Source organism: Pseudorca crassidens, chromosome 10 (genome assembly GCF_039906515.1).
Source record: "Pseudorca crassidens isolate mPseCra1 chromosome 10, mPseCra1.hap1, whole genome shotgun sequence".
Lineage (NCBI taxonomy): Eukaryota > Metazoa > Chordata > Mammalia > Artiodactyla > Delphinidae > Pseudorca > Pseudorca crassidens.
The window spans coordinates 89,273,181-89,285,820 of record NC_090305.1 but is presented as its reverse complement, the minus strand read 5'-3'; positions in this window follow the sequence as shown (position 1 = coordinate 89,285,820).

The window sequence follows — 12,640 nt, the reverse complement described above, 5'->3', positions numbered from 1 at the left end:
CAAATATCCATTGAGAGAAGCTGGGGTATTCAGCAGGGTCGAGACAGAGGAGGGTGCTGCTCTGGTGGAGCTTATGTTCTAGTGTAGGCAGACAGCTAATAAACAAGTTACAGATACTCAGCATAATTTCAGTTGGTAATAAGTGTTTAAAAACAAAATAAAACAGGGTAATGAGTTGTAACACAAGGGGCAAGGTGGGGGGCTCTTATGCTGAGGGTGGCCAGAGCCACAGAGAGGCAATGGGACTTCCATTAGGTCTCTTCATACTTCTGCCTGCCTTGAACTTGGAAGAGCTTGGGACCCCACAGCTGCTGGTGCCATGTTGCTCACCCCGAGAGTCTGAGGATGAAGCCAACCTGGGGGAAGAAGGGAGGAGGGAGGGAGAGAAAGAGGGTCCTGATGATGTCCTTGAGCCCCTGAATCAGGCTATAATGGAAATTAAACCTACCCCTAAATTTCTGTACAAAGGGAGCCTACAAATTTTTGTTTCCTTAAGATGGTTTCATCAACTGGAAAGAATCTCCTATCATGTACAGCTGAGTTTAGTCTAATCACTGCCTGTCATGTGAGCCTCCTTCACTGCTGGCGGGTCTGAGTAAATTGTAGATACATGAGCAGACGACCGAATAGATAGATGAGAGCTAGATAGCCCCATACATTGATGGATATAGAACAGATAAAAGTTAGCGTTTGGGCTTCCCTGGTGGCGCAGTGGTTAAGAGTCCGCCTGCCGATGCAGGGGACGCGGGTTCGTGCCCCGGTCCGGGAAGATCCCACATGCCGCGGAGCGGCTGGGCCCGTGAGCCATGGCCGCTGAGCCTGCGCGTCCGGAGCCTGTGCTCCGCAACGGGAGAGACCACAACAGTGAGAGGCCCGCGTACTGCAAAATAATGATAATAATAATAAAAAGTTAGTGTTTGTCCATGCGTGGAGAGCAAGATGAGAAAGATACGCACCCAACTCTTCACACAGTTCACACTCCGGGATGAAAAGAAAGGGGTGTCACTTTTTAACAATCAGCTTCTGGAATGTTTGCATTTAAAGACAAGCGTGCATGACCTTTTAATATTGAAAAAACTACAGATTTGGAAAGGTGTGGACAGAAAGGCCTGTGCAATGGTCCTGGGCTGGGTCCTCAACCTCATGCCCATAGCACACACACCAAGGCCTCGGAGGGCCATTACTCAAAGCAAATGCCAAGAAATGACATGAAGGAGGACCCCACCGCCACCGCTGCTGTCTCTCCTGTAGAACTTCCCTACCTGTCTCCCGTGAGGACAGCTGGAAGACGCTAATATCTGTACGGCGCACTGAAGGATCAAGGCCACGTGAAGCCAGAATGTATTTCCTGAGCGCTCTTGTCAGCCCTAGAACCTGCCCAGTTGTCCCAAAAGCTGAGGGGATCAGTTTCTTTACCTGGAACCCATTCACTCAGCAACAACTCAGTTGATTATAGGACAGAGGCCCTTTCTATTGAAAATGCACAGTTTGTAAGTCCTTCTCCTTCATGCCAGGGGAAGCGTATCTCACTCGAAGTTCTGACACTTGGCTAGCATTATTACAGGTGTTTATTTTGGTTTTAAAATATTCATGGAACTCATAATAACTACTCTCATTGTGCTTGGATTTTGCTTGCACTCTAGTAGAAGCCTTTGTAGAAGACAACTGTGGCAATCATTCTGGAATTGCCTTTCTCTTGGGTACTGCCGTTAGACCGTGGCTTGTTCCTGAAGCACGATCCCAGGTTAATGCTGTTTCGTACAGTCCAAGGTCCCACTGCGGATTCCAGCTTTCCTGTTGTTTAAAGCAAGGAACAAAACTTTATCACTCTTACCAGAAAACTCTTAAGGATTCTATGACAGAATCAGTCTTCATCACTTCTCCTTCTGACTTAGAAGTAAAAATTAATTCTATGTAGTAGATTACATTTGGACCCAAATAAATTGTGTCCTAAAGCCTTCTAAAACTATAGCTACTGCAGTCCTCCTCTTGTAATCTGGCTTTTTTTTATATAATCACTGTACCCAGAGAAAATGAAAAGGCAAACTCCAACCTAGGGAAGGTTGAATAATCATAAACTCCAACTTGAAGGAATCTGAATTAATGAGATTTCCTGGGATTTTTCCAGCCAAGAAAGAACTACCGCCTTCCTCCCAGGGAACTGTGATGCTTACAACTTTATTCACAGACATACAACATCATTCCCTAGAGAAGGAATTATGGTCAGACTTTAATTTGGATCAACAGATAAAATTAGAAAATCTCTTGCGGGAAATGTCATTCATTATTTACAAATGTACATAATTAAAGAAAGGAGGTATATACAGAATAAAGATGTTATTGTCTGTAGAGCAAAGAGTTAAATATAAGAAGAATTCCCTGGGATCTCACCAAGTGCATGCCCCAAACACATATTTAAAGTCTACAATGCAGAAAAAATAGCTTGAGGGATATACATCACGCTGTCATCTAGGCTTTTCTCTGTGGACTGGGGAGAGACGTGGTTATTGAGGGATAAATTTAACTTGATATAAAAGATTGCTGTGATGTTTGGCTCTTTAAATAATAAGTAGAGTGGAACTTCGTTAGGCTCCTTGGCCACCTAGCAACTAGAATAGCTTGCCTGTATTTGTAGAATTTCCCATCTTATGCATCTGAATATGTCTAAGCCAGAAACTCACTTTCTGAGCCTCCCTTGTAACTCAGAAGGCCGATACACCTTGTAGGTGTATTAATCAGAATTCTCCAGAGAAACAGAACCAACAGAATAGAGGGGGGAGGCGAGGGGGGGGATTGATTTATTTTAAGGAATTGAGTCATGCAATTATGGAGACCCGGGGAGAAGCTGATGTTGTGGTTCAAGTCCAAAGACAATCTGCTGACAGACATCCTTCATGCTTGGGGGAGGTCAGTCTTTGTTCTATTAAGGCCTTCAACTGATTGGATGAGGCCCACCCACGTTTTGGAAGACGGTTGGCTTTAATCAGACTTCACTGATTTGATGTTAATCTCATCCAAAAACATAGTCACAGAAACGTCTCAAATAATGGTTGACCAAATATCTGGGCACTGTGACCCAGCCAAGTTGACACATAAAATTAACCATCACAACAGGGCCTGCCTGGACATATGACCTAATCTTTACACAAGGCTTTGGTTTGGAAGTTAGTACCATGTGGACTCCATTCTTCCAGAGGGGTGGTGGTGGACATATCCAGCTTACAGAGGCAAAGTGGCAGCAGTCGTAGTGGCAGCACCCTGTTGATGGAGTATACAGGGTTTGTGCCAGCAATAGCAGCAGAAGGATCCCCACTAGAGGCGTCTTGTTTTTGTCTCTCCAGGGCTCATCCTTGAGTTCAGGAATTTAGTGAACTACCCAGTTCCTTTAATACATTCCTTCTCTGTTTAAACTAACTAGGGTAGATACTGTTGTTTGTAACCAAGAACCCTGAAATTCAGTAAATGGTTAGATTATCTATTACTGCATAACAAATTACCCAAAATTTAGTAGTTTAAAACGATAGTAAACATTTTATTCTTTCTCACGTTTTCTATAGGTCAAAAATTGGGGAGTGGCTTAGCTGGGTGCTTCTGGCCCAGGGTCTCTCATGAGATTGCATTCAAGTTGTTGGCCAAGGGGCTGGGGCTGGGGAATCCACTTTCAAGATGGCTTATTCATATCATTGGCCAGTTGTGCTGGCTGTTGGCCAGAGGCCTCAGTCCTTCTCATGTGGGTCTCTCCATGGGGCTACCTGAGTGTCCTCACAACATGGAGATTGCCTTCCCCAGAGGCAGTGATCTGAGAGAGATCACTTTTTTTTTATGACCTTGTCTATGTGAAGTCACACCATCACTTCCACCCTATTCTGTTTGTTACAAGAAAGTTGCTAAGTCTAGCTCTTACTCAAAAGAAAGAAAAGGAGTTTCCACCTTTTGAAGAGAAGAATGTTGAAGAATTTATGGATATATTTTAAAACTTCCTGTGGTAGCCAGCCTCAAGATGGCCACCCAATGATCCTTACCTCCTGATATTCACACCTTTGTATATTTCCCTCCTATACTGTATCACATTTGTTGTGCCTGACCAGTGGCTTATGGAGAAGTGATAGTATGTCACTTCTGAAGTTAGGCTATAAAAATCTCCTTTAGTCTCTCCTGCTCTCTCTCTACCCACCTCCACCCCCCTTTCTCTCTCTCTCTGTCTGTCTCTCTCTCTCTGTCTCTGTCTCTCCTCCCAACCTCCACTTCCCTTGCTCTGCTCCGGGGAAGCAGGCAGCCATGTGTGAACAGCCTTTTGGAGAAGTCCACGTAGCAGGGAACTAGAGCCTCCAGCTACAGCCAGCAGGGAACTGAGGCCAGCCAGCAACCATACGAGTGAGTTTGAAGCAGATTCTCCAGCCCTGTTGAGGCTTCACAGGACTGCATCCTCAGCTGCTTGTTTGCTCCCTCACAAGACTCACAAGAACCTCAGTCAGAACCATCCAGCTGAGCTGCTCTTGGATTCCTGACCTTCAGAACTTGTGTGAGATAATAAGTGTTTTTGCTTTAAGTTGCTAAATTGTGGAGTAATTTGTTACCCAAGAATAGATAACAAATACACCACCATACATGTATTACTTTTTTTCTCCAGAAGAAATAAAGGCGCACGTGTGTGTGTGTGTGTGTGTGTGTGTGTGTGTGTGTGTGAGAGAGAGAGAGAGAGAGAGAGAGAGAGACTGGAAGAGAGAGTGAGCAAATAAGATAGAGATCTACCTAAGTTACCAGAGACAGACATGACCACCTCATGTTCTCACAGAGCGTCCGTTTCCAGCTTTCTGAGATTTTACTGAACTGCTAGAAATCCTTAACCAGATCTGCAGTTGAAATGGATCTTTCTTAAGGCTGGAGGCTGCTGCCCACCAAGCTATAACCGCTGCCACCTAGACTATGTCCAGCAAGCCTGGGGACGCCCTTCCCTCAAGCTGGCAGGTTGGGGTTAGACTGGGCTCTGGTGTGTGTTAATGGATCCTGTGCTTCTAAACTAGCCATGATTGTTGTTTTGAATTTTTGTGAGCCTTTTTACTTTAGGAAGTCTCTCCTTGCAGACCATAGCAAGTGCTTTGTGGGTTACTCAATCATGTTTATAGATTCAGTAGCAAGAACAATTGTACAGTCTATATCTTATTGGCTACTCAAGGTAGCACAGCATCCATTTATTCAGTAAATATTTGCTGAACACCTGCTGGGTGCCAGCACTGGCCTAGGCACTGGAACACTGGACTGAAATGTCCTCAGCACTGTGGGAGGAGAGTAGCTGCCATTGTTGCAGTAGAAACACAATTACAGGAAAGCTAAAACCCCCCTCTTCCACTTGGGAAAAAAGCCAGCAGTCTGTCTCCAAGGAGCCCCACGGGGTGACTTGTGAATTCGCCCAGGCCCAGGCTCTGTCCATGAGCTTTTCAGGCAGCACACCAGGAGCGGGTCAGTGCCCAGGGAAAACCTGTAAACCACGCTCACATGACTCTTCTAGAAAACCAGAAGGTCAGTTTATGAATTTACAGCGAAAATTCTGACTATCCCGGGAACCAGAGCACTCAGGTTTGCGCGTCTCACCCCAATCTCCCTCCCTCCTCCCGTGCTCCATTATCCTAGCCTCTCCTCTTCCCTTCCTTCCATTTCTGCTGTGACACATACTTCATGAGCATGTCCTAGGAGCCAGCCACGGGGCTGAGATCCAGAGGAACACGGTGTATGAAGCCGACAGAGTTCCTGCCCTCAGTCGGGGGGTGGGGGGTGGGCGGAAACCCTAATCGAAACATTCACACAGATAAACACCAAGGCCCTTTTTTGTCTCATGGAGGCCTTTGAGACTCTGATGGCCATGAAGATCCCTGTCCTCAGAACGATGTGCATCCTCCCACACACACACAGCATCTTACACACAGTTTCAGGGGAGTCTCGGTCACCCTGAAACCCATCCGGGACCTGGGGTGCAGAATCACCCCCTCTGTAGACAGCACTGCACAAGAAGCAGCCAAGTCGTACCCAGAAGGTTGCTTCTGAATCAGACTTGCAGCACGGGATTCGGGGCCACACCATGCAGCATGTGGGATCTTAGTTCCCTGACCGGGGGTGGAACCCGTGCCTCCTGCAGTGGAAGCGTGGAGTCCTAACCACTGGACCGCCAGCGAAGTCCCTGACTCTCTTTAGATTAGGCCAGTACCTCGATCCCCTGAGAGCCATACTGATCTGGCCTTGGCGAAGGATGACACAGCTGACTCAGCGTATCTTAGCTCTGAACCGTTGTAAATAGATTTGAAGTTTAACTTCAGCAGAGAGTGGCATCTTCCTCGCTTGCAAGTTCTTAGAAGGTGTCCTGGTGTGGGCCCCAGCAGCTCTCAGCTGGTTTTTCCAAGCGTAACCAGAAAACAATGAAAGACAGACGCCTGGCTCATCAAAAATCTCTCCAGCCTACCTTTCTCCTCTCCACAATCTAGAGGAGCAGTTGGCAAACTTTTTCTGTAATGAGCCACGTAGTAAATATCTTAGGTCTTTCGCAACTGCTCAATTCTGCTCTTACAATCCAGAAAGCAGCCCCAGGTAATACATACATGAATGAGCATAGCTGTGCTCGTTTAAAACCTTGTTTACAAAAAACAGTGGACTGGCCAGATCTGGCCTGTGGGCTGTAGCGTGCTGACCCCTGGTCTAGGAGAGGCTCATCCTCCACATGGCTCCTCCCCAGCCCCTTCTGCTCTCTCTCCCTCACTGACCTTTTTGAAGGATTCATTACCATTGCATTTCTGAGGATTTAGACAGAGGGTCAAAATCTGTGGAAAGAGCAAATGCAAGAAAGCTTTCAACTAGAAAAGGTGTCCTTAGAGCTCAGTCCTTCGTCCTGGTTTGTACAGTGTGGAGAGATGAATAGGCAAGAGACATTATGTGAACACGGGAAAACGTTAGGAATGTTTAATCCAGAAGATGGAAGATTCCAGCAAGGGCTGCAGAGTGGTTAAGAGTATTTAGGCTTAAGTCAGATCATGACAATAATAATAACAACACAACACAGATAACACTCACTGTACACTTACCAGGTGCCAAATGCTCTTTGAAGTATTTTTCTAAATATCCTGTTTAGGGACTTCCCTTGTGGTCCAGTGGTTAAGACTTCGCCGTGCAATGCAGGGGGTATGGGTACCCTCCCTGGTCGGGGAGCCAAGGTCCCACATACCTCGCGCCAGAAAACCAAAAACATAAAACAGAAGCAATATTGTAACAAATTCAGTAAAGACTTTAAAAATGGTCCACATCAAAAAAAAAAAAAAATCATCTTTAAGGCTGGGTTTGCTTTCCACCTCTGCCACTGTCGTGCTGTGTGACATCGCTTAACCCCTCTGAGCCTCCGTTTCTTCATCCATTAAACCAGGGATGTGGGGTAACCTGGGAAATGCGCTCAGCGCAGTGCCTGGTTACACCTTCATACTCAGTAAGGGTTAGATCTGATTATTCCAATCTGTGGAGGGGCCAGGCTTGGTCTTTGTACCTCAGGTCTTACCAGTGAAGCCAGTAGGCAGAACCTTCGGGAAGAGAGATTCTAACCTCGGGAAAAACTTGGTGACTCAGCACTTCTAAGATATACAAGGTTCTGGGGACGTCGGTAGGAGATTCTTGTTCTGTAGTCAAATAAATCTCAGTTAAGCAAAGTTAAAGAAGTTTCTCAGTGGCTGTGTTTCTTAAAACCCGGAATATACTATTGTGGTTTAAATATCTAAGCAAATATTATCACAAGCAGCTTTTTCCAACGTATTTATCCACCAATCATTTTCAGCCCCCAGGGTAGCTTTGGGGATTAGTTTGTCACAGAAAACCCTTTAGGAAAATACAGTGGGAGTTGTCGGAAATAGATTGGGGGTAGTGAGCTCCTCTTTGAGGGAAATGTGTGAGCAGAGGCCGGATGCCCACAGGACAGGGATGTGGACAGGATCGCACAGTGGATGACAAGGGGACTGAGTGAAGTGAAAAGCTCCTGGTACTTCTGGCAGCCGGGCTTGTCCTGCTAGGCTCTGGGAGCTCTGCGGGTTTTCTATTCCAGCCCTGGAATTTTGGACTTGACTTTGAATGACACCAAGAAAGAAGGGTGATGCTGGGTGTCTCTGGAGGCCCCCAGTTAGGAGGCCCTGAGAAGCCAGGCCAGTATCCCTGCACGTGGGGTCCCTTCAGGTTCGGTCACGGTGTGTATGGGTCATCAAGGGCAATGAAGTCGCACTGTCTGACACGTCATGGGCCCTCGGGAAATGTTCCTCTTTGAGATACGTCCTGAGCATTCTGAAATGTTAACGGTTGAGGGCTGGCAGCCCTGACCTGGATTCCTGCTCTGGGTTTGCTACTTTCCAGCTGGGAGACCCTGGGCAGATCCAGTCCCTTATGCATAAAATGGGACTAACAGTCGATTCCTCTTCATCCCACGGTGAGGACCTGTAGCGGACACCCTGGCGTCCCTAGCCTGTCTTAGGTGGGACACTGTGTAGGCACTCCTTGGGGCACAAAGCACAGGGCCTTCTGTGATGCTCTGAGCGCCTGTCCTGGGGAGGAACCTCCAACCAAAGCCAGCAGGAACAGGGTGATAAACACCCCAGCAGCCTTGGTCCTTGGGGTGGACAGTTCAAGGAGGCATCTGCATCTTCCCGGGAGGGATTGGAGGAATCCAGCTGTCCATCGCTTGCAGAGGTGGAGTGACCTCAATAACTCACCTTACACTGATGTGTCTCCCTTTACCTGTCTCATTCTCCCCACTCCCTGCCTCTTGCTTCCTGAGATCACCTCCCAAAGAAACTTCCAGTACCTCAGTCCTTTTCTCAGGCTCTACTTTGGGGGAACTGAAACTAAGACAGGATTCCATAAGACAGTAAGACACTGCCTGTGGAATATCTGGCCATGATCAGTGCTTAATAATTAATGGCTCTAAGTAAGTCAGGCAGAGAAAGACAGATATCATATGATATGGTTTATATGTGGAATCTAAAAAAAAGGGTAGAAGTGAACTTATCCACAAAACGGAAATAGAGTCACAGATACAGAAAACGAACTTATGGTTACCAGGGGGGAAGCGGCGGGGAGGGATAAATTGGGAGATTGGGATTGACATATCCACACTATTATATATAAAATAGATTAACCAGTAAGTACCTACTGTATAGCACAGGGAACTCTATTCAATACTCTAATGAACTATGTGGGAAAAGAATCTAAAAAAGAGTGGATATATGTATATGTGTAACTGATTCACTTTGCTGTACAGCAGAAACTAACACAACATTGTAAATCAACTATACCCCCAATAAAAATTTTAAAAATAATAATAATAGCTCTGATTACTACTGAATAAAAATCGTCTGGCCTACCCTCTGGTCTCCATCACGTTACCACCCAAGTGTATGTACACACCCACGCATGTGCACACCCACACATACACACACCTGTGCACACACCCACACATGCACGCCCACATGCTTATACCAACAATTCTGAGGCTACTTGAGGTCTTATCCTCCCACTCCTGGTTCACATGTGATAAGATTTCCCCTGTCCATTCAGAGCTGCAGGAGCAATCTGGTTAATAAAACTCTTTAAATCCCCCCCTTTTTCCCAACTCAACTGTGGACACACTAAGGGCTGTTATGGTCTAAAACTAGGGCTATTCTCTTTCTCCTTCCAGAACAGGGGCCAGTCCGATTCTGCCACCACTCTTTCCTCCTTGCTTGGATTTTGCCACTTGTCACCGCAAAAGACCATTCTGAGGCTGACTTTGTTGACAGAGGCAAGAGGTCCTGACTCGGGGCCTGGAACACTGAACGCAGCGGGGGGCAACGTTCAAGACTGGAGGCGGTGCGGGTTGAATAGATGTTCAGAAATAGTGGCGGGGATCGGGGGGACTTGGATGCTTGTTTAGTGAGCTGCTGTTTCAAGCAGCAGGCAGGACGTCCCCTCTGTTCCTGACATCTCCTGGGACAGTAGTAAGTTCTGTATCTTAGCACAATTAGTGGACATTTTCTCCTTATTACACTGAAGTGCTCCCGACCCTTTTAATCACCTATCAGGTTTGGGGTGGTGGCTTCATTAAAAACCCACCATTCATTATCACACTTCTCGATTTCCTGGACCACTGGGGCACTTTATGGGAACCTAAGAACATTATGACTCTGTTGGAGAGCCCCCATTTCCCTCTGTGTCCTATCTCCCCGCACAATCGTGCTCTGAAGTGAAGCTGTTGGCAGTACCTCCTCAGTGACTCCCATGCCCTCTCCCATGCCTTGTGGAGCAGTTACTGGTTAATGAGAAGAACTGTCCAGTAATAGGCGGTGACCTACAAATGAATAAAAGTTATCTCTTGCTCTAGTTCAGAAGATAACGATGACAAAGAATTGTCATTTAAAGTAAAGCAAAGCAAATGGTTTTGTGATTATAAGGATGTATGAGGCACAGTGGCAGGAGCCTGGGTCTCAGAGGTACGTGGACCTGGCATTGAATCTGGCTGTGACAGTTACCTGCTGTGTGTATCCTGGGTAAGTTGCTGAACTTCTCTGGGTCTCAATTTCTTTATCATTTTAAATGAGGCAAAGTATACTGTGCAGACATTTTTTATTCTCTTTTCTCTTTTTGTCTGCCCAGAAAAATTCCATCTTCTGGTAATAGCATCTCCTGTTCTTTGTGGTTCTAGTGGGGGTGCCCGTCATAGTAACAGCAGTTACCCACCCCCCCCCCATTCCCTCAACAGGGCCCAGGCCTGGCCAATAAAGAATGGGCGTGAGGAATAGGCAAGGTCCTTTCTTAAGATTTTATATATAAACGCTGGAAGAGACTCTGTCTTCCCTTTGCTGAACTAAAATGATGGAAGTCTGGAGGTCTGGGTAGCAATGCCTCGGAATCCTTCTTCCATCCGCCCTCCATCCCCCTCTCCCTCCATCCTTTCTCCTGCTGCAGAGAGAAAATAAAGCCAATACACAGAGAAAGGCAGATCTGTACACAGAGGGGGATGGAGTCTCAACAGCATTGTTTCAGTTTCTTTTGAATTCTCCTTTGTAACTACTACTGCTTCTTTATTTTGATTTGGGTTTTGTGACTGTTGGAGAACAAGAGGGGGCCTTAAAGGTCGAGAGCCAACCTTCATTGTTTGCTAGATGAATAAGATGGAGTCGAGAGGCAGTGCCTTCTCTCCAGCCAGCCAGCTTCTCAGTTGGGACTGGTGCCCAGGCTTCAGCGTCCAAGTCCATGTGCATTCATTCTTCCAGGCTAGTCAGGTAACTCACAGGCTCATTGAGTGTATAATTCCCGAGTCACTGGATGGTGTGTCCCCAACCTCACTCCCCTACTTTCTTCTTATCTTGCCCCCTACCCCTCATCAAGCCAACACTGTCTGAAATATCACCATTGTATTCATTCCTTTCCATTCTATTTGTGCTTCTTCTAGGAGTGGTAATACAGACAACTAATGTAAACTACTGGATGAATTGCTTTTAAGACCCTCTTTCATCACAGATGAAAGGGCTTTAGTATCTTAGGAGGATGGTTAAAAAAGGGGGTGACATGTGGCAATGGTTCCAAAAGAAGGAAAATAGTATAGAAAAGGAAGTTCATTGCTCCTGAAAGCAGACTGCTGCAATTTTAGATCTTCCTCCTCTTTCTCTGTCACCATAGTCCCCTTCTCAGTGTTCCTACATAGAATCAGTGCTGCTGACCCTACAGCCATTTCCTCCCTCTTCTTTCTGGCTGCAGATTCCACCTCCCACTTTAGAGACTGAAAATGCAACTCACTTTCCCAGCTTGCCTTGCAGCTAGAGTATGTGACCTATTCCTGGCCAGTTAGACATGAAGGGAAGTCTGGTGGAGTTGGTTTTGGGAAAGGTTTTTCTCCTTGATCAAAGAGAGATGCACATGAGAAAGTCTCCTTTATTTCTGCTTTTGAATATGGTAATATAAAGATATGATGGCTGGAGCTGCTGCAGCCATCTTGCAGTCACAAGGGGACAAGTCTAAAACAAAAGCTAGCACACTAAGGTTTGTGGCGTGGAAAGATGCAAAGAGGCAGGGTCCTAGATGACACCGTTTCACTACAGAAATAACCCTGGGAGAGCCCAGCCACTGGATTTCTTGATAAGTAAGATAGTAAATGGTCTTTATCATCTGAACCACATTTAGTTGGGTACTTTATTTCTTGCAGCCCCAAGTCATCCCATTACTATGTCTTAGACTTGTTTCCAAGAAGTTTCCTTGATGGAATATACATTTGTGTCTAAAATAAAGTTTTTTTCTGTGATGTTGCTCGGTATTTTTTTTTTAATTTTTATTTATTTATTTTTGGCTGCGTTGGGTCTTCGTTGCTGCGCACAGGCTTTCTCTAGTTGCGTCGAGTGGGGACCACCCCCTGTTGCAGTGCGTGGGCTTCTCATTGCGGTGGCTTCTCCTGCTCTGGAGCACAGGCTCTAGGCACGTGGGCTTCCGTAGTTGTGTGTCGCGGGCTCTAGAGCGCAGGCTCAGTAGTTGTGGCACACGGGCCTAGTTGCTCTGCGGCACGTGGGATCCTCCCCGACCAGAGCCCAAACCCGTGTCCCATGCATTGGCAGGCGGATTCTCCACCACTGCGCCACCAGGGAAGTCCCAACTC